This window comes from Bos indicus, chromosome 2, assembly GCF_029378745.1.
Source record: "Bos indicus isolate NIAB-ARS_2022 breed Sahiwal x Tharparkar chromosome 2, NIAB-ARS_B.indTharparkar_mat_pri_1.0, whole genome shotgun sequence".
Taxonomy (NCBI): domain Eukaryota; kingdom Metazoa; phylum Chordata; class Mammalia; order Artiodactyla; family Bovidae; genus Bos; species Bos indicus.
In genome coordinates this window covers 32821253-32841642 of record NC_091761.1, presented here as the reverse complement: position 1 = coordinate 32841642, position 20390 = coordinate 32821253, and the positions used below count along the sequence as shown (strand labels likewise).

The 20390-nt window shown below is 37.4% G+C and overlaps 1 long non-coding RNA gene across 2 annotated transcripts in view; it reads right to left on the bottom strand.

Moving 5' to 3' along the window:
* Nucleotides 1–16251: 16251 nt before the first annotated feature.
* LOC139187373 (uncharacterized) overlaps nucleotides 16252–20390 on the bottom strand; it is a 37282-nt gene continuing 33143 nt past the window's right edge. For both annotated transcript variants that reach the window (XR_011570946.1, XR_011570947.1), the window contains exons 3-4: nucleotides 18343–18407; nucleotides 16252–16548 (exon numbers count right to left, since the gene is read on the bottom strand). This is a non-coding gene — a long non-coding RNA (uncharacterized lncRNA). The remainder of the gene's footprint in view (nucleotides 16549–18342; nucleotides 18408–20390) is intronic.

Here is a 20390-nt window from a genome sequence, read left to right as displayed (position 1 = left end):
ATGGCCTTTCTGCTTCCAGTATTTCATTTAGTCACTTCACTTTCTACATTGGAAAGACTGAGATAGCATAATGGTTAAGGAACACAGATTCTGAAGACATTATGCCTGGACAAAAATCTGGCTCTGTTTTTCCCTAACTCTACCATTATCAAATTGCTTAACCCTCCTGTGTCTCATTGTAAAAGGCAGCTAATAATATTAACTGCATAAGGAACTATGGTGAGGGTTAATTGAGTTAACATACATTACACATGCTCAATCTTGATTCCAGCTTGTGCTTCCTCCAGCCCAGCATGTCTCATGATGTACTCTGCATATAAGTTAAATAAGCAGGGTGACAATATACAGCCTTGACATACTTCTTTTCTGATTTGGAACCAGTCCGTTGTTCCATGTCTAGTTCTAACTGTTGCTTCCTGACCTACATACAGGTTTCTCAAGAGGGAGGTCAGGTGGTCTGGTATTCCCATCTCTTTCAGAATTTTCCAGTTTCTTGTGATCCACACAGTCAAAGGCTTTGGCATAGTCAATAAAGCAGAAATAGATGTTTTTCTGGAACACTCGTGCTTTTTCGATGATCCAGTGGATGTTGGCAATTTGATCTCTGGTTCCTCTGCTTTTTCTGGTTCCTCTGGTTTTTCTAAAACCAGCTTGAACATCTGGAAGTTCACGGTTCACATATTGCTGAAGCCTGGCTCGGAGAATTTTGAGCATTACTTTACTAGCGTGTGAGATGAGTGCAATTGTGTGGTAGTTTGAGCATTCTTTGGCATTGCCTTTCTTTGGGATTGGAATGAAAACTGACCTTTTCCAGTCCTGTGGCCACTGCTGAGTTTTCCAAATTTGACTGAACTAACACATGCCCAACAATACCTGACACTTACTACTGCTACTGCGAAGTCACTTCAGTTGTGTCTGACTCTAAGCGACCCCATAGAAAGCAGCCCACCAGGCTCCCCCATCCCTGGGATTCTCCAGAGTGGGTTGCCATTTCCTTCTCCAATGCATGAAAGTGAAGTCACTCAGTCATGTCCGACCCTCAGCGACCCCATGGACTGCAGCCTTTGAGGCTCTTTCGTCCATGGGATTTTCCAGGCAAGGGTACTGGAGTGGGGTGCCATTGCCTTCTCAATACTTACTAAGCACTCCATAAATGCTAGCTGCTGCTGCTGCTGCTGCTGCTGCTGCTGCTGCTGCTGCTAAGTCGCTTCTGTCATGTCCGACTCTGTGCGACCGCACAGACGGCAGCCCACCAGGCTCCTCCGTCCCTGGGATTCTCCAGGCGAGAACACTGGAGTGCTATCTTACTGTTAAGACTAATATTCTAAAAATTCAGACTAAATCATGTCACTCCCCATCCATGCCTCCCCAGTGCCAACAGAACAATACTTGAACTCCTTTCTATTTAAGACATTCAACAGTTTGAACTCAACCTATGTTTACCACTACCTAGTTCAATTTTTCTCAATTCATAAATTCCAAAAATACCATATTAATTCAGTGTCCCTAATTACAACATTTACTTTTATGTTTCCATGCCTTGGATTATTATATTTTCAACTTGGGAGGCCTATTCCACATCTTAAAGGCTTACACATTCAATGTCAAGACTATTTCTGTGAGGGTATCCCTGTGTCTCTTCAGTTCAGTTGCTCAGTCATGTCTGACTGTTTGCGACCCAATGGACTGCAGCACACCACGCTTCCCTGTTCATCACCAACTCCCAGAGCTTGTTCAAACTTATGTCCATCAAGTTGGTGATACCATCCAACCATCTCATCCTCTGTTGTCCCCTTCTCTTCCTGCCTTCAATCTTTCCCAGCATCAGGGTCTTTTCAAGTAAGTCAGTTCTTCGCATCAGGTTGCCACAGCTTCAACATCAGTCCTTACAATGAATATTCAGGACTGATTTCCTTTAGGATTAACTGGTTTGATCTCCTTCCAGTCCAAACAACTCTCAAGAGTCTTCTCCAACACCACAGTTCCAAAGCATCAGTTCTTTGGCACTCAGCTTTCTGTATGGTCCAACTCTCACACCCACACATGACTACTGGAAAAGCCACAGCTGTGACTGGACAGACTTTTGTCAGCAACGCAATGTCTCTCTTAGTCAGAATTAATTACTTTTTATTGTGTCTCCCCTAGCACTTGTGCCTCTATTTAGCACTTATTTTGGTTTGCTTTACATTATATTCATTTCAGTCCTTTCTGCTTCCTTACCTCACCCCCTTACCAACCACCCCTAATGATACAATAAGCCTGAAAGCTCTATGACATAGCAACCACATCTTAAGCAGCTTTGTGTATCATACAATATTGGTAGTGCTATCTGGCAAGTTTACCAGAGAAAAGCAGATACTCAACAGCTATCTGCTGAGTTTAACTGAAAAGGAATTGAGTAGTTAGATTTGACAAAAATAAGACACTTTCCCTTTTCAGAGACACTACCTAGACAGCATAATGATAGACCAGCATTTATTACTGACATTATTGCCAACTATTTAATCATGTATTGGTGAAAAAACACTATTGTAAACATTTTGTTGATATAAACTATTATTGGAAATTCCTTGGCAGTCCAGTGGTTAGTCCGTGCTTCTACTGCAGGGGGTGCGAGTTTGATCCCTGGTTGAAGAACTAAGATCCTGCACACAATACAGCATGGCCAAAGGCAAAAATACATATCTACGTATATTAAAAATACATGTATATATTTATATGTCTATTTGTGTGATGGTTTGGTTGCTATGTCGTGCTCTATTCTTTGAGACCTCATGGACTGTAGCCCACCAAACCCATCTGTCCATGGGATTTTCCAGGCAAGAATACTGGAGTGGGTTGTCATTTCATTCTCCAGGGGGATCTTCCCCATCCAGGAATTGAACCTGGGTCTCCTGCATTGCAGGTGGATTCATTACTAACTGAGCCACTAGGGAAGGTGCTATATTTGTGTATATAAATAAGCTAAATATACATAATATAATTTATATAATTATATATAAATTATAAGTATATAATATATATATTATATAGTAATATATACATACTTTCTATTTTAATATTTCTCTGTGTGTATATATTTCTATTTTAAGATAAGATAAATATACATAATGTAAGATAATTTATCAGTAAACTATTTCCCAATAATAAAAACCAGGGATATGATAACCATCATTCAAGCATTTTATATTATAAAGGTTGACAAAGCATTCTTAAGCCTTCTTTTTTTCAAAATAAAAAAGAATGCTTTGTTCACACCTACATAATCTCTGTTTGCCAAATTTCAGAACAGTGAGAGGTTTGAATTTTTTTCTTTACAGTGAAATTATTAACCTGAGGAAATGTAATATCTTCAGGCGATAGTAATGGGATTCTGAACAAAAACTTGAAATCGCCTAGAGATGTAGTGTCACTTAACTAGAAGTTTTTACTTCCCCCTTTCCAAACTGCAACCTGCCTCTGTATGGAGCAGGATTTTTGTCTTTTTGGCAACATCTTTGACCAAATTTGAATCTAAGCATCCAGTGCTCTTTTAAAATAGTTCAGTAAGGCCAGAAAAGACAATTGTGCTGACCAGTCCTCCTGTTCCAATACCTACAATGCTTGATTTTTAGACCCAATATCAGTCAAGTCAGGGTATCTCCTGGCTAGGATCTCATCTCATTATTTTTTCAATTCATATTGGATCCACTGTTAAGCTATTTTCAGTCATACACATTGACCTAGATTCTCCCACAGTGTAAGCTACTCCCCAGGAGTATGCGAGGTACTTGAGGAGACTGCATTAACACTTTCAGGTATGGTATGATAACTGGTTTTCTGGTGATTAAAATGAGCTACCTCCCAGGATATTAAAAGATACCTTCATATACTAAAGTGTCTGCTGTGCAAACCAGGGGAACTCTGAAACTAGGAGAAACTATTCACTAAATAGAAGGAAGGCAAATATTTAGATAATAGATTTTTTAAGTCTTCTAACAGAAATTACAGCGAACATTTATCAGTTAGAGCTTCATTACATAAAAGTCTCTGATCCAATACTAAAGTCAGCACAAAATTAAAGTCCTATTTTGAAGATCATAAATAATAACTTCCCCATGAAAGTATCCTCCCTATCAGTCTCTGCCACCACCACCAAAGGGTCTTCTGAAATCTTTTAAAGGTATTTCTTTACTTTTTTCTCAATTGAACCTTAAAAGTAGATATATATTCATCTTTTTAACCACATTATTAATTAGTAGAGAAACCCAACTCAAAGTAGCTTCAGCACAAGCAGCTGACTGTTGTTGGCTCTCCTAACTAAAAAATTCAGGGATAGATGTTAGAATGGAGTCAGGGGATCAAATACCAGCCAGCTCATTTCAATTTCTCCACTCTTACTTCGCTTCTTCACCTCTGAGCTCCCCTTTCTTCTGTATTTGGCTTCATTCTCTGGTAGATTCTTTCTTCATAAAGGTGGCCCTTTTATAGCCCCAGGCATATCAGCTTAGCAAATAAGCAAAAAACAATGGTTTAGTAAGAGTCCCAGCAATGAATCTGTCAACTGGCTAGAGTCTTTTTACCTTCAATATTTCGCCCAGTTCGTCTTCTACATTGGATAGACAGAAAGGAGTAAAGCATAGTGGCTAAGAGCATGTGCTCAAGGTCTTTACAGGTGATTAAAACCCCAGCTCTGCCCCTTCTTGACTGTGTGACTTTTGTCAATCCCTGAATGAGTAACTGCAGCCAGAAGACTGTACACTGCCTGCATTATGTCCCCAGTCCTGGGCAGGCACAGTAGAAGTGAGATCCATTCCTTCTAGTCTGAGATAAGTAAAGAGAAAAAAAAAAAAAATCAAGCAGCTGTTATAAGAAAATGAGTAGGCAAAAACTACAGACATCTATTTAACCCGCTATGGACAACTACCACGCATCTTAGGGTTAAATACAAAATGGACACTAACAGCATCGGCACCCACATCATCGTTTTCTCATCCTGTATTGTTGTTGCTTGTTTACAAGTGTCTCTCTCTCAATAAACCCTGAGCCTCTCAAGGTCAGAAGTTGTTTCTAGTGAGGCAAGGAGTATCTAGTAAGAGGAGAGATTTGGTAGATGTCTGCTGAATATGGGAAAAGTGGCTCCAACTTCAAACGACTTTCAATAATACATTTACAAATACTTGCACGTTTCATTTTACTCCCAAGAATTAGGCAGCAATAGTTACTTAGAAGACGACTACAGAATTCAGTAGGATTTAATGGGCTTCCTATTGTTAAAAAAAAAAAAAAAAAAAGTACTGATGGATACCAATATCTTTGATGTTTACTGCCTGTTGTATAGTACTTGAAAAAATACCGGTTAGGGGACAGAGATGAATTAGAACTTGAATTAAGCTAAGGTTGTTGATGGTTCAAATTTATTACCATCAAAAAACCTGTTTACTTGCGTTTTTGAAATATGCCAGTGGGTTTAACCCTGTGCTTAAAAGCTAAGCTCTCTTCTCTCTTCATGAGAATCTCTTCTAGGCAGGAACAGAGGTGTACACAGAGGTCCATGGTTAGACTCGCACTCATTTTTGGTGGCACCCAATTTTTATGGCTCCAAAATAAATTTACTGTCTCAGATTATCAATTCATTTTACAGCTTAACTTCTTTTTAAAAATGGCCACACAGAAGCTTCAATAAATATCTGGCTTGGAAACAGGCAAGACAGGAGCAAAATGTTCTCTTATGGTGGTATATAAACTCCTCCAAGCCTTGAAGAGGTTATTTGCTAAACGTCTAAAAGAGTTAATGATCTTCCAAAAGGGAATAAAGATCAAACTCGGTGTCCTCCAAGCGGCACTAATGGCCCAGTACACTAAATCTTTTACTCTTCTCTAAGTGACTTCAGTCTCTTTCTTTTTCCCTATTGAGACTAAAATCCTACCTCTTTAAAAAGGATAAAGGATGAAACTACTTTACATTGCATTAAAACCATATGCTGCCCAGGAAATTCAACATTAGCAGGCAGTAAATTACACTTTTAATCAGTTTGTTGTTCCTGGGTGTTGCCACAAACATACTGCAGTATGTAATACCGCTTAGGGGCTGGATAACCTATCCATGTCTTTTGGAAAACGTGTTGTATTAATGATGGACTTCCATGTTAACCCCTCAAGCTGGTTTAAATCATAGCACATCATTTTTAAGTATAAGCAATAAGTGCTTTGGTGCAAATTAATTTAGATGCCTCCATTTTGGAAAGTGAAATTAAAGAGAATTTTTTTTAGCCTAATCTCAACTACCTATTAAAGTTGTGTATATAAATAAGCCAGGTTATCTTTTTCCTTGTGAGAAATGCTGTTTTATCTAACAGCTGCTCTCCTAGCAGTTCAGTACCACACCACTCTAAATTAGGACACTTTATCTTAAGGCTTCATAATCTTACACGACTATAATTGGAAAGTTTATAAAAAAAAAAAAAATCCTGCTTTGTAAGCTTGGCAGCTGAGATAGAAGGAGGGAATGAGAAGGGCTACAGCAGAATTACACCATCACTGCTAGCCTGACTCCGCTTGACAGAGCCGTTTAATATTTTGACAAGACAAAATATAAAGCAGCATTTTATTCTGTAGAGACTTCACTAGACACAAGCATGGAAGTGCCTGTGATCAATAAAGTTTGCGGTGGAGAGTGATTTATTTACAGCAGGGTATTATGTAGAGAAAGAGCTGTGATATTTCCACAGGCTTTGACGGCATAATGGGCCCCTCTCAATCCTTACATGGAAGGGTTAGATTGTCATGGTTGCTCAGGCAGTATTCAAACGTTATCTGATCAGCCTTAAAGACTTCAGAACGAGACAGATGATTAGTTACCCTAAACGATCCTCATCATGCAGAAATTGATGATTTAATATAGTCAATGACAGACGATTCCATTTGTACTAGATAAAGTGTCTGCGGTTTGTATCAATCATAATAGAGTTATTATTGAGCATAAAAGAAAAGCATGTTTAATATCATTAATTCCAGATATGTCGCTTTCCACATCTGGCATTCATCCATAGACCAGAACCACTCCAGGCTATCATTCCTGCCTCTATGCTGGCGACTCCAGTGTTTTTTGTAATTTCAAAATGTTTTTCAGCACCTCCAGCTAAGCGCAATAACAGTTTACAGATTACCTATGTCATCACATTTTGACAAACTTCTCAATCTGATGTGACCTTCATCTTTAGCCATCTGCTTGCCTTTGTTCCTGTTCTTTTTTGATAAACCTCTACAGCTTAAAGCTGTAGTAGTTTGTTCCATATACTGTACTTCTAGGTCAACACTTCACCTGTGTAAATCCAGAAACGCAGACTGCAGTGTAAAGATGGTGACCTGGGTTCAAGTCCCCAGGTACCTGACCTTCCCTCACCCCTTTAGTTATATTTTTCATCATTCACGTCAATTTCATTTTGATTGTATGGAGGGGAAAGCACACAATCAGAAAAAAAGGAAGTACAAGTGGGAGTTGGGGTGAAGGAAGAGAGAAAAAAGATTAATTAGTACACCTGAGAAGTTATAAAAGATAGGAAAAAAATGTCATTTCTAAATTTGCCTTCTCTGCAAACAGTGTAACAATGGGAAAGCCATATAAATAATGAAGGAAGAGACACAAACTTTCTAGAGAACAAAATTATGATTACCTAAATTAAATGTGTTTCTTATTTTAAATACTTTAACTTCCAAGTGATATGTTGAAATAACAACAAAAAGTTCAGCTTCAAATATTGCACATCAACTTGTTAGGGAGGAAAAAACTCAGTTAAAACAAAGAAAAGAAACCTCTCAGATTTAAATTACTTCTACTCACAAATGTTTTTGCAGTTCTCTAGGTTGTAAAAGACACTAGGGGTCTCTTTTTTCTTTTCATAATAAGAGCTAATTTGGAGGTGATTTTTATGTATTTATTCAACAAATACTTATTGAGCACCTACTACATGCCGGACACGGTTTAGGCACTGGGAATATAAGAACAACAACAAAAGACAAAATCTCTGTCCTCATAAAGCTCACATTATAATGTTAATTACTAATAAAAGGGATTGTGAGAAGTTAATTGTTAAAGAACATTTTCAAAGGTTAAGAACAGGATCAAAACAAACCTCAGGGAAGATAAAAATCAAGATCTCTCACTATCTTCAGAGGTGTTGTTTAGTTGCTAAGCCATGTCCGACTCTTTGCAACCCCATAGACTATAGCCCACCAAGCTCTTCTGTCCGTGGGATTTCCCAAGCAAGAATACTGAAGTTGGTTGCCATTTCCTTCTTCAGGGGATCTTCCCAACTCATGGATCAAACCTGTATCTCCTGCTTGGCAGATTCTTTTTTATTGAGCCACCTGGGAAGCCTCAGAGGTGTTAGGTGTTAGGCATATGTACACTGGGAAACAAATAAATTTCATCATTCCTAGATTAATTTAGCCTAACTAATTTTCAGTTAAGACTTCCCAGGGGGCGCTAGTGGTAAGGAACCTGCCTGCCAATGCAGGAGACAAATTAGCCATGAGTTAGATCCCTGGGTCAGGAAGATCCCCTGGAGGAGAGCATGGCAACCCACTCCAGTATTCTTGTCTGAAGAATCTCACGGACAAAGGAACCTGGCAGTCTATAGTCCATAGGTTTGCAAAGAGCTGGACACAACTGAAATGACTTAGCATGTATGCACCCAATTATCAATACTAATATATTTGTTTCCTCTCACTTCGCTTGATGGGGTAGAGTAAAAGACAGTAATACTTCTTCGGGGCAAAGAGTAAGTTTTCAACTTTACTCCCGTTGACTTATAATTATGCTTTAGCTATCAATGCCTCAACATGACTAGTTTTCCATGACAAAGTCCAAAATATTCTCCATATATGACTACTCCTTGTAAATTATAGAGGCAACTAAAAGGTTACATAAGTACACATATTAATAGCTTTCCAATTATTTTGTTGAAAACTGTTGATGGCATTTAAGGTGTAAATATTAAAGTATTCAGAGCAATAACTTAGCAGATGAGCCAAATCACATTTAAGTACACAAATTTTATTAAAGACCCTCTATAGTAGTAAAATACTCAGATTTCTAGTATTGAAGCCAGCCTCCAAAATTTTCTGACTATTCGGCAAACTCCAAACCTCAGGTTTCTTGTTTTCAAAGTAGGACAAAAATATCTACTTCACCTTGTTGCAAAAGGTTACCTTAGGAGTGATTTTTAAAAGTCAACTATTTTGCAATATGAAAAACCTGAGGTATGATCTAGTCAAACTCTTCCGTTTCATTAATGAGAAAATAAAGGCCCAGAAAACTTAAGAGACTTACTCCAGGTCAGTCAACTTAATAGCAGAACCGAGATTAAATCATTGTTCTCAATTTCTTGTCCAGTGATCTTTCTTCTCCTCCATGAGATAATGTAGTAAAAATGCTTTGAAAGCTATGACATGCATAAAGAATATGGTATTATAATGATGAAGCAATATGATGTGATCTTTCTACGCCTTTTGTATTTGTCAAAAAGACATTCCTGAATATCTTACAATGGATTCTACTAAGAATTAAAAGAAAATTTATGCAAGACACATTAGATTTCTGATAACAATGATTTCACAGCTTGCATAAAATTTTATATGCAGATAAGACTAATGAATGTCCATCAACAGTCATCATTAATAGATCATGGCAAGTTTGATACTTTAGTTCTCTTACAATTTATTCAATTGTCACTACCAACATCATATTGATTGAACCTTATAAAATAATAAATCATGGTTTTATTTTATTCCTATGACTAAAGTTAGGTTTCTAGTATCTTTTTGATAATCTAACATTCTCAAAGTAGACAGCAGAAAGCAGTAAACAAACACACTGTTATTTGAGAAAGACTTTCTGTTCATTGATGGGTTTAGCCTTGACACTAAAATGTATATAGAGAAAGTGTCAGTCAACTTTTGACATGCAAAATGTTTGTGTCAGACTCACACAAAGCAGGATCAGAAAGCAAGTGACCATAAAGTCACCTAAAGCTAAAAACCAAAAGCTTTCTCAATCAGGGCCTAAGAAGAGCAATCTCTGGTCCTACTTCAAGCTCATTACTGATTTTACTTTGACCATTAATCCATTCATTGGTCCTCAACATATTTTAGATGGCTATTCCTATTCTCTTGCTCCAAAATCATGTGTTGTCAATTGCTAATTTATAAAGTAATCAGAAACAAAGAGATTTTAACTATATAATTGTAGATTTGCATGTAAAAGGAAAGTGGAATCTATATGGTATTAATAAAATCAAGGTTGTGGTCCTCCATTTCAGTTTACAAATCTAAAAGGCTAAAAGACACTCACTCCATGGAAGAAAAACTATGACAAACCTAGACAGCATATTAAAAAGCAGAGACATCACTTTGCTGACAAAGGTCCATATAGTCAAAACTATGGCTTTTCCAGTAGTCATGCATGGATGTGAGACTTGGACCATAAAGAAGGCTGAGCACTGAAGAATCGATACTTTTAAATTACGGTGCTGGAGAAGACTGTTGAGAGTCCCTTGGACAACAGGGAGATCAAACAAGTCAATCCTAAAGGAAATCAAACCTGAATATTCATTGAAAGGACTGATGCTGAAGGTGAAGCTCCAGTAATTTGGCCACCTGATGCAAAGAGCTGACTCACTGGAAAAGACCCTGATGCTGGAAAAGACCCTGATGCTGGGAAAGACTGAGGGCAGGAGGAGAAGGGGACAAAAGAAGATGATAAGATGGTTGGATGGCATCACCAACTCGACAGACAGGAATCTGAGCAAATTCCAGAAGACAGCGAAGGACAGGGAAGCCTCACATGCTGCAGTCCATGGGATCACAAAGAGCCAGACACAACTGAGTGACTGAACAACATCCATCACTTTGAACTTGGTCAGAGGCATAGATACTCAACTTAGAACTAAAATTATGCAAGGAGTTAATGTGATGCAAAAGGAGGAAACTGAAAAAGGGTTTGCCAATCAATTTTCCACTTCTGAACAACAATCACTGTAAGTAGCAAATAATTTTTCAAATAGAAAAATAAAGAATATCAGTTTGGATAACTTTTCTCATTTCTCTTTTAAAGACAAAAATGCTATTCTAAAATATATTAAGTTTCTTATCTGCAGTTACAGGCCAGCAGGAAACCTGCAGCTCTAAGCTTTAGAAATTTCTCTTGGCTCATACAATTTAAAAAATTAGGGCTAATTTTAAAATTTGCTATTTTATCAATAAATATTTTCTTGTATATGAATGCAAGGCATTTTATTAATCTATACTTATTTTCCTCTCATTTTTGTACCTTTGTTTATGATATACCTTCATCCTGGAATTTCTTTCCTTTTCATCTTCTCCTATAAAAACACTACATTTCCTCTAGTGCCAACTAAAAGTTAAATTTAACCACAAATCTTGCTCTGTTTCAGGCTTTAAAAAAAAAAAATCCTAAAGCTACCGTGGTCTGCACTGCATCCTCCAGGAAAATGCATTATTCACTAAACACATGTTTAGTGCCTGGCCTAAACAAAATTTGTGTTAGGCGCCAAGACTATTAAGAGGACAACACATGAGACAGTATTCCACCTTATGGAGTAAAAGAGAGGAAACTATGCATCTGGTTAACTCAGAAGAAATGTTTTACATATTATCTCATTAAATCTTCATGGCATGTCAGTAAGGTAAAATTATTATCCTATATCTCACTTATACCATCAGTGAGAAAACTGAAGCCTTAGGAGATTGGGTTACTAACCCAAAGATTTCAGAGACAGATTGCTTCCTAATCATTCTCAGTTTATAAATCTCATCCCCACAACCACAATGATGCCCTAGTTCTCTGAGAATTTGGGCATTACTTTTTAAACTCTTTTTCAATCTATGACTTGCTGGGCATACAGTATATTCACTAAAATGTTTATTGATTCATTGCAGAATGTGAGTTCAATTCAAATCTTAGTGAAAAATCTAATTTAAAAAAAAATAGATATCACAGTTGGAGTGCTTTTCTGTATTATTAAAAAGGGTATTAAAATCATTTAATGGTCTAATTAGGACTCTCATAAGGCTGAAGGAAAATGAAACAGATAAAAAACTCAAAAAGCAAAATATTAACAAATCCTAGCTTCTTTCCACTATGATAAAGCTATAGAAATATACAACTGTAAGTTCATTTTAGAATTTTGCAAATTTAAGAGGTCAAATTCACAGACACCTTATCTTAAAAACCAAAAAAAATCTCAAAATATTCTCAACTTTTCAAGCAACATGCATTTCAATTAAAATAGCAACTTAAGAGTATGTGTGTGTGTGTGCCTGTTATGTCACTGCAGTCATGTCCAACTCTTTGTGATTCTATGGACCATAGCCTGTTCAAGCTGGATTTTAAAAAGGCAGAGGAACCAGAGATCAAATTGCCAACATCTGCTGGATCACTGAAAAAGCAAGAGAGTTCCAGAAAAACATCTACTTCTGCTTTATTGATTATGTCAAAGCCTTTGACTGTGTGGATCACAATAAACTGTGGAAAATTCTGAAAAAGATGGGAATACCAGACCAACTGACCTGCCTCCTGAGAAATCTGTATGAGGGTCAAGAAGCAACAGTTAGAATTGGACATGGAACAACAGACTGGTTTCAAATCGGGAAAGGAGTACACTGAGGTTGTATATTGTCACCCTGCTACTTTAACTTATATGCAGAGTACATCATGAGAAATGCTGAGCTGGATAAAGCACAAGCTGGAATCAAGATTGCCGGGAGAAATATCAATAACCTCAGATATGCAGATGACACCACACTTTTGGCCGAAAGTGCAAAAGAACTAAAGAGCCTCTTGGTGAAAGTGAAAGAGGGGAGTGAAAAAGTTGGTTTAAAACTCAACATTCAGAAAACTAAGATTATGGCATCTTTCCCCATCACTTCATGGCAAATAGATGGGGAAACAGTGGAAACAGTAACAAGCCTTATTTTGGGGGGCTCCAAAAATCACTGCAGATGGTGACTGTGGACATGAAATTAAAAGACAGTTGCTTCTTGGAAGAAAAGTTATGACCAACCTAAACAGCTTATTAAAAAGCAGAGACATTGCCAACAAAGGTCCATCTTATCAAAGCTATGGTTTTTCCAGTAGTCATTTATGGATGTGAGAGTTGGACTATAAAGAAAGCTGAGCACTGAAGAATTGATGCTTTTGAACTGTGGTGCTGGAGAAGACTCTTGAGAGTCCCTTGCACAGCAAAGAGATCCAACCAATCCATCCTACAGGAAATCAACCCTGAATATTCATTGGAAGGACTGATGCTGATGCTGAAACTCCAATACTTTGGCCACCTGTTGCAAAGAGCTGACTCATTTGAAGAGACCCTGATGCTGGAAAAGATTGAAGGTGGGAGGAGAAGGGGATAACAGAGGATGAGATGGTTGGATGGCATTACTGACTCAATGGACATGAGTTTGATTAAACTCCGGGAGTTGGTGTTGGACAGGGAGGCCTGGCATGCTGTAGTCCATGGGGTTGCAAAGAGTCGGACACAACTGAGTGACTGAACTGAAGAACTCGACCATAGCCTGCCAGGTTCCTCTGTCCATGGAATTCTCTAGGCAAGAATACTGCAATGGATTGCCATGCCCATCTCCAGGGGGTTTTCTGGACCCAGGGATCGAATTCATGCCTCTTCCCTCTCCTGCATTGGCAGGTGGGTTCTTTACCACTAGCAGCACCTGGGAAGCCAAGAGTATGTATGTGCACTATCTTAAAGAAAACCATTATTCTTTCTCAAGATAGCTTTGGCTATTCGAGGTTTTTTGTATTCCCATACAAATTGTGAAATTATTTGTTCTAGCTCTGTGAAAAATACTGTTGGTAGCTTGATAGGGGTTGCATTGAATCTATAAACTGCTTTGGGTAGTATACTCATTTTCACTATATTGATTCTTCCAATCCATGAACATGGTATATTTCTCCATCTATTAGTGTCCTCTTTGATTTCTTTCACCAGTGTTTTATAGTTTTCTATATATAGGTCTTTAGTTTCTTTAGGTAGATATATCCCTAAGTATTTTATTCTTTCCGTTGCAATGGTGAATGGAATTGTTTCCTTAATTTCTCTTTCTGTTTTCTCATTATTAGTGTATAGGAATGCAAGGGATTTCTGTGTGTTGATTTTATATCCTGCAACTTTACTATAATCATTGATTAGTTCTAGAAATTTTCTGGTGGAGTCTTTAGGGTTTTCTAAGTAGAGGATCATGTCATCTGCAAATAGTGAGAGTTTTACTTCTTCTTTTCCAATTTGGATTCCTTTTATTTCTTTTTCTGCTCTGATTGCTGTGGCCAAAACTTCCAAAACTATGTTGAATAGTAATGGAGAAAGGGGGCACCCTTGTCTTGTTCCTGACTTTAGAGGAAATGCTTTCAATTTTTCACAATTTGTATGGAAATACAAAAAACCTCGAATAGCCAAAGCTATCTTGACAAAGAAGAATGGAACTGAAGGAATCAACCTACCTGACTTCAGGCTCTACTACAAAGCCACAGTTATCAAGACAGTATGGTACTGGCACAAAGACAGAAATATAGATCAATGGAACAAAATAGAAAGCCCAGAGATAAATCCACACACATATGGACACCTTATCTTTGACAAAGGAGGCAAGAATATACAATAGATTAAAGACAATCTCTTTAACAAGTGGTGCTGGGAAATCTGGTCAACCACTTGTAAAAGAATGAAACTAGAACACTTTCTAACACCTTACACAAAAATAAACTCAAAATGGATTAAAGATCTAAATGTAACAACAGAAACTATAAAACTCCTAGAGGAGAACATAGGCAAAACACTCTCCGACATACATCACAGCAGGATCCTCCATGACCCACCTCCCAGAATACTGGAAATAAAAGCAAAAATAAACAAGTGGGACCTAATTAAACTTAAAAGCTTCTGCACATCAAAGGAAACTATTAGCAAGGTGAAAAGGCAGCCTTCAGAATGAGAGAAAATAATAGCAAATGAAGCAACTGACAAACAACTAATCTCAAAAATATACAAGCAACTCCTACAGCTCAACTCCAGAAAAATAAATGACCCAATCAAAAAAATGGGCCAAAGAACTAAATAGACATTTCTCCAAAGAAGACATACAGATGGCTAACAAACACATGAAAAGATGCTCAACATCACTCATTATCAGAGAAATGCAAATCAAAACCACTATGAGGTACCATTTCACACCAGTCAGAATGGCTGCGATCCAAAAGTCTACAAGCAATAAATGCTGGAGAGGGTGTGGAGAAAAGGGAACCCTCTTACACTGTTGGTGGGAATGCAAACTAGTACAACCACTATGGAGAACAGTGTGGAGATTCCTTAAAAAACGAAATAGAACTGCCTTATGATCCAGCAATCCCACCGCTGGGCATACACACTGAGGAAACCAGAAGGGAAAGAGACACGTGTACCCCAATGTTCATCGCAGCACTGTTTATAATAGCCAGGACATGGAAGCAACCTAGATGCCCATCAGCAGATGAATGGATAAGAAAGCTGTGGTACATATACACAATGGAGTATTACTCAGCCATTAAAAAGAATACATTTAAATCAGTTCTAATGAGATGGATAAAACTGGAGCCTATTATACAGAGTGAAGTAAACCAGAAAGAAAAACACCAATACAGTATACTAACGCATATATATGGAATTTAGAAAGATGGTAACAATAACCCTGTGTACGAGACAGCAAAAGAGACACTGATGTATAGAACAGTCTTATGGACTCTGTTGGAGAGGGAGAGGGTGGGAAGATTTTGGAGAATGGCATTGAAACATGTATAGTATCATGTATGAAACGAGTTGCCAGTCCAGGTTCGATGCACGATACTGGATGCTTGGGGCGGGTGCACTGGGACGACCCAGAGGGATGGTATAGGGAGGGAGGAGAGTTCATGATGGGGAACACATGTATACTTGTGGTGGATTCATTTTGATATTTGGCAAAACTAATACAATATTGTAAAGTTTAAAAATAAAATTAAAAAATTTAAAAAAATAGTAATAAAAAAATTTTAAATAATAATAATAAAAAAAAGAAAACCAGGCAATCACCAAAGGCAAAATGTTGCCTTCAGATTGCTATGAATAATCTGGACTCAGATTCTGTCCTTTCTTTAAAGAAAACAAAACAAAAAAACCTCATTTAAGATAAACAAGAGAAAGGCAAATTTGAAATATGGCTCATTATCCTTTAATGATACTTTTTACTATATGTATATTTTCACATATTCACATACATATTGTAGGGAACAAAAACATCAGATGCCATTGGAACGTTACAATAACATTATATGAATTTGAAGATAAAATTCCTAAGGGAAAAGGAAAACTGTGGGAATGAAATCTCAAGTGTTAAAATACAGTTAGGAAATATTTCTACAAACCATTTCATACTCTTAGAAATTAAAGTTTTATTCTTGCTTGGTTTCTGTATATGTCAGGATTAAATATTTGTGTTTCATAGTGGATAGAAACTTCACATCTGTAAAATAATAAAGTAAAAAAATTAGAAGTATGTAAAATTTGAAAGAATATATTATTAATTATCTGCATACTAGAAATGTCATTTAGAAAATATTTAATCTCAAGTAGCCTATTTATCCCTGACACTCAGTACCCTATGCACCTATTTCTCTTTTGTCAGGATCAACATGCATGTGAAAGGCTCTAAATGGCCAGGTGCTATGGCAAAGAATTACACACATGCCACCCTGGCCTGTCCTCCTAAGGAATGTGGATATAGTGACTAAGGGTTAGCTGCCAGGGCTTAGGCTGCCTTAGTTCAACTCCTGGCCCTACCGCTCAGTAGCTACTTGACTTAGTATGGATTACTCAATTTCTCTGGACCTCAGCTCCATGATCTTAAAATAAAGCCAAGTAATTCATGTCTTATGAGCATGCCATAAATATCAAATGAGATAATGCATATAAAACACTTAGTACAATGCCAGGCACATAAATAATGGTCAGGAAATATTAGCTATTATAACTACTATTATTAGCCAATAGGAGCTTGTCAGGAAAACCAACTTGCCGTTAAGAGTTTAAGTTGTTCAATAGCAAGATCATGTCTTAACTAGTTTTGTGTTTTTGATGCACTAGTGAATGTGGATTGAATGACAGGCTGAATGTGTAAGTGAAAACCAATAAATACAAACATATATTAGATATACATATTTATGTATACACACACACACATATACATGGTATAAGACATAAGATATTATATATACATAAGATCTTCAGCAAAATTATCAATCAAGTAGATTTAGCCAACTCATCAATTAAGTGGAGATAATAAGCAAATCGAACAAATATTTGACTGAATTGGCCCACTGACTGACTAAATTCTTATAGGTTCATTCTTGTGGTTCAGAATATTCGAGACCCACTAGCATTTAAGGAAAAGAAACACAAAGTCAGTTGAGAAAGTAAAGTGAAGAATTTCAGTCTTAAGTAGAGCAAACATAAGTATACAGAAGCTGAAGAAAGGGGTACACAGCATATTTTTACATCGGTGGGAGCAGGGAGGTTGCAGAGTATGAACAAAACGGGTTTAGGCAAAAAATCCAAAGTGGAGGAGGCAAAGGGTCTGAAAGTAGAAACTCACTCTCTTTCATAAGAATAGCATTAGAAAAATAAATACACTATCTTGGAGAAATTACACCAAGCATTCCAACACCATGCAAAATAAATGCTGAGGTAGCCAAGTACTTGTCCCTAGAAAGGAATCCCTCCACTTTGAGCCTTACTGAAATCATTATTGCATTAAAGACACACACACATGAAAACATGCATGCAAGCACACATGTGTACACACACACACACACAGTCCTTGTCTCTTGGTTGCCTAAACTAGAATTTCATTCTTGAAAGTTCTGAAACCATAAATTTCAGTATAAACAAACAACAAACAGTGACAACAACAACAAATCTAACAAATAATCTTTAAAACAACCTCTGTATCTGGAATATACAAATTAGTTTCAGACAAAAATCTATGTTCCTAATTGCAACTCTGGCACAGGTCTGATTGTAGTGACTACTACCACTCACTTATTGCATTAATTTTTCCAGGGTCAGCTATCCAATGACCCACCATCACAGATAATTCCACTTCTATGAATTTGCTTCTTGTCACAATCATATCAAAGGAAAAGAAAAATGAGTTAACGGCCAGCACTTAAGGGTTGTTGAAGTGGCAGAAGGTTCAGTTCCTTTAAAACAATGACTCCTGCTTGACGTTGTATGATTGCAAGGTAAAATAATGTCCTACCTGAAAGAGCCTTTGTCTATGCCAAAAGGAAATAGTGTGTCTATTCCTGCAAGTGAAATATGGATCTGCAATTTGATGAGAAAATATGTCATTAGTCATCGAATATATTCTGAGTATATTTTTAAAATTATTTCTATTCTGTCTTACAAAAGATATTAGGGACACTGCCCTCTCTAGTTTTCGGTCTCTGGCTCCTTCTCTTTCTCTCTCTTACCCACAAAAACACACACACATACACATGACATACACATGCCAAAATGATGCTCTACAGTTGGAATTCTGGTATCCCAACGCAATGTGTTTGAAGGAGAGGTGTTACATTCTTCACAGTGAAGGGCAAGATTGAATCACTGGAATGTAGTCGGTCTACCAGACTGAAGTACCACTTATCACAACACAGTTCTATCAAGATGGATATGTGTAGAAAACAGACACAACAAGACACTACAAAGAGCTGTTGTATACTCGTGAGGCTGAGCAAAAAAGGTAAAAGAAACACTCTAAGAGTTACCTGGAAAATAACATCTAGGAGGACAGCCTGGATACCTAGGCCTTTATAATATGAATCTTACCACACCAAACTTTGAAGTCAACATGGAAAAAAGAACACAGAGTGAGTATATCTGCAGAAAGGCTCTGTAGTTATGAGTGAAAATTTCTGAAGGCAGTCCAGGTCTCAAGATCTGTTGTGACCCCTTCTGCAAGATTTCTGTTCTCAATCACTTGTCAGTGTCATCCTCTGTGATAAAAATTAGCAATGTGTGTCATCATATTTGACCAAATCATGATTAGTTTGAGGAAAATCACTAGCAAGTATAAAGAAAAATATAAGAAACAAAATTCAGAAATCTAAATAATAGGCATTGAAAAAAAAACTTTTTCAAATGGTTTGCTCCTCAAATGAATAAAAACAAACTCCATATTTTCATTTGCAATTAAACAAGTTAGACTTCTGGCTTTAATCTATCTTCCACCAACTTAAGGCTGTCTCATAAAATTAATGGGTCCAGAGAGGCTCTATATTGGGCTCTGCAGTAGAACTCACAGTCATTCCTGCTGCTGCTGCTAAGTTGCATCAGTCGTGTCCTACTCTGTGCGACCCCATAGACGGCAGCCCACCAGGCTCCCCCGTCCCTGGGATTCTCCAGGCAAGAACACTGGAGTGGGTTGCCATTTCCTTCTCCAATGCATGAAAGTGAAAAATGAAAGTGAAGTCGCTCAGTTGTGTCTGACTCTTAGGGGCCCCATGGACTGCAGCCTACCAGGATCCTCCATCCACAGGATTTCCCAGGCAAAAGTACTGGAGTGGGGCGCCATTGCCTTCTCTGCACAGTCATTCCTACTTGAACTCAATCCACTTCAACTATTTCACTGTACCAGTTCCTCCTTTATCCTCTATCTCACACACACACACGAAATCACTATACCAACTGGCTATCTCTCACCGTATGTTAAGATGACTGACTCATACCATCAATTAGAGATTTCTTTTTGATCATTCACAAATGCCCAAGTGCTGTAAGTCTTCAGATTTTGATCATTTCCAGCACCAGTTTGATCTATCCCACACTAAATTCTCCAATTGTTGAAATTTTTCATTATCGCTTCCCAATACAGGACTTACATCTGTCATAAGAGGTACACTCCATGCATTAGTTCAATAAATAAATGAGTAACTCTTACTTTCTAATTATATATTCACTCTATTTTTTACTCATTTAAAATAACTTGAAAAGCATGTTCACAACTCTACACTGATTCACTATGCCCAACTGCTAATAATTACTCCATCTCAGTTCCTGTCTTTAATCCTGATGATCATAAAGTTCATAAGGCTGGTACTCATACAAATGGCCTCTGTCAGTATGACATAAGATCTAAATGAGGGACTTGGGGCTTTTGGAAATTACATTTGTGAATTATCCAGGATAAAGGTAGTATGTATGTGGCAGGTAATATGGTCAGAATATATCATTGGCATGTAGAAACCATTCAAGTGAACCAGATACAGGCTTAAGGAGTCCACAATTAAAAAACTTGGAAGAACT